The 3,033-nt window shown below is 39.8% G+C and overlaps 1 pseudogene; it reads right to left on the reverse strand.

The window, feature by feature from the left end:
* Positions 1-798: 798 nt before the first annotated feature.
* Positions 799-899, reverse strand: LOC121221491 (uncharacterized; annotated as a pseudogene).
* Between the last annotated feature and the right edge of the window lie 2,134 nt (positions 900-3,033).

Consider the following 3,033-nt stretch of genomic DNA (forward strand, 5'->3'; position numbering starts at 1 on the left):
TAACATTAATTTCATAAATATTCCTTTTTTACAGTCCCTGTGGGTACGATAACTCAACATTTTCTTGTCATTTTATTACTTGTTGCGATTGTGTACACTTGCACATTTTTGTCATTCCAAGTTTTTGGCGCCGTTGCCGAGGACTATTTAAAAAAAACAATTATTTGTGAATCTATTTTTACATTTTGGTTTATTTATTTTCCTGTTTAAATCTTTACTTACTTAATCTTTCTGTGATTATTTGAGGTGTTTATGAGTATTGACCAGATTATTGACTTACTCCTTGTAGACCCTGAAATAGAATGAACCTTTCGATAGCAAAGAAGACAAGCGAATCAAAGAAGGACCGAAGAGATAAACTTTGAGAATATGAATCAAGGAAACGGAGAAAACCTTGCTCAGAATCCTATCCTTATTGCTAATGATAGGGATTGAGCTTTACGACAGTATGCCATGCCAGTATTTAACGATCTTAATTCGAGTATTAGGAGACCCAAAATCGAGGCACTACAATTCGAGCTGAAGCTAGTTATGTTCCAGATGCTTCAGACTCTGGGCCAATTCAGTGGAATGCCTATTGAAGATCATCATCTTCACTTAAAAATATTTATAGAAATGAGCGATTCTTTCAAGTTAGCTGGAGTACCCGAAGATGCATTACGACTGAAGCTGTTCCCATATTCACTAAGGGACAAAGCTCGTGCCTGGTTGAACTCATTGCTACCGAACTCCATTTCTACATGGCAAGAGTTAGCTGAAAGATTCCTCATGACGTATTTCCCACCGAGCAAGAATGCCAAGTTGAGGAATGAGATCACTGCCTTCAAACAAATGGATGATGAGTCCCTGTATGAGGCATGAGAAAGGTACAAAGAGTTATTACGAAAGTGCCCTCACATGGAATCCCACATTGCATTCAACTTGAGACATTCTATAATGGTCTCAACGCTCACACGAGGATGGTAGTGGACGCCTCTGCTAATGGTGTTCTCTTTTCTAAGTCTTATAATGAGGCTTACGAAATTATTGAGAGGATTGCCAGCAACAATTATCAATGGCCAACCAATCGAGCAGTGTCAAGAAGATGAGTCGCTGGAATACATGAAGTGGACACTCTCACTTCACTCGCATCTCAGGTATCTTCAATATCCTTAATGCTTAAGAATCTTACCACTAATGGGTCTAACAGTTTTGCAGCCCAACCACCTAACCAATTTGAGAATATAGCTTGTGTGTATTGTAGGGAAGGACATTTGTTTGAAGAACATCCATCGAACCCCGAATCTGTATATTACATGTGCAACCAAAACCAAAATCAAGGGAGGAAAGGACTACAATCCAACTTTTATAACTCATCGTGGCGAAATCACCCGAATTTTTCCTAGAGTAACCTAGGGGCTGGAACCAGTAACACTTACGCCCAACCTAGACCAACTCAGCCGCTTAGTTTCCCCTAACAAGTTCAGAAACCAACCCGAGTGGAACCATCCAATAGCTTAGAGAATCTATTGAAGCCATACATGGCGAAAAATGATGCCACTCTAAGGAATTTGGAGAATCAAGTGGGCCAGCTTGCTACTGAACTCAAGAGCCGACCACAATGTGCTTTACCTAGTGACACGGAGAATTTGAGAAATCTGGGGAAGGAACATTGTAAAGCGTTGACATTGAGGAGCGGAAAGACAGTAGAGCCCAACATTGTCGAAGTTTAAAAGGAGCCAACTGAAGCTCAAGATTCAGAAGAAGTTCACCCAAGTGTTGAAATTCTAGTTTCACCAAAACCAAAATCTGTAAAACCCGACAAAGTAATCTCAGGGCCAGCTAATTCTGATCAAATAACAGTGTCGTTAGATACAAAATTGTCGCCAAAGATGAATCAACCAGAATCAGTCGCAGTAATGAAACCACCACCACCCTACCCTCAAAGACTTCAGAAATAGAAGCAGGAGATTCAATTCAAGAAGTTCCTTGACGTACGCAAGCAACTTCACATCAACATCCCGTTGGTTGAAGCACTTGAGCAAATGTCGAACTACGTCAAGTTCATGAAAGATATCTTGTCTAAGAAACGAAGACTTAGAGAATTTGTGAAGGTAGCTCTGACGAAGGAATGTAGTGCATATCTTCAAGACAAGCTACCCCCAAAATTGAAGGATCTTGGATGTTTTACCATACCCTGCAACATTGGAGCAACATATTGTGGTAAGGCATTATGTGACTTAGGTGCAAGTATCAACTTGATGCCTATGTCAATATTTAGGAAGTTGGGGATAGGAGAAGTTAGACCAACTACAGTTACGCTTCAACTAGCACATCGATCCTTAGCACATCCAAAAGGAAAAATCAAGGACGTATTGGTACGTGTAGATAAGTTTATCTTTCCTGCTGACTTTGTAATTCTAGATTTTGAAGCAGAGAAAGAGTACCAATCATCCTAGGAAGACCATTCCTAGAAATTGGAAGGACCCTTATTGATGTGCAGAAGAGCGAGCTCACTATGCGTGTTATGGATGATCATGTAACATTTTACATCTTTAAGTCTATGCGATTTCCTGACACAATGGATGATTGCTCTGCAGTGTCTGATTTAGAGGATTTAATAGTGGAGAAGGAACTCAACCCACTGGAAAGAATTTTGACATTGGATCCTCCAAATGATGAAGAGGAGGATAAATACTTAGCTTTGGTAGAAGCTAATCAAAGGGGACTTAATCCACAATCCCGTTTTGAATCTTTGGAGTTAGGAGATAGGGACTATTCCCAACCAAAAGAGTCGATCGAGGAGCCACCTAAATTAGAACTCAAGGTATTACCTTCTCATTTAAAATACGTTTATTTAGTTAATGCTTCTACTCTGCCTATGATTGTTTCAGCAAAATTGACCACTAAGCAATAAGAGAAACTTATCTTAGTTTTGAAACAATTCAAGAAGGCCATCGGATGGGCCATAGCTAATATTCGCGGTATTAGTCCATCTGTATGCATGCACAAGATTATCCTGGAAAATAGCAAAAAAGGGACGACCAATGGACA

This window comes from Gossypium hirsutum, chromosome D09, assembly GCF_007990345.1.
Source record: "Gossypium hirsutum isolate 1008001.06 chromosome D09, Gossypium_hirsutum_v2.1, whole genome shotgun sequence".
In the NCBI taxonomy this organism is placed as follows: domain Eukaryota; kingdom Viridiplantae; phylum Streptophyta; class Magnoliopsida; order Malvales; family Malvaceae; genus Gossypium; species Gossypium hirsutum.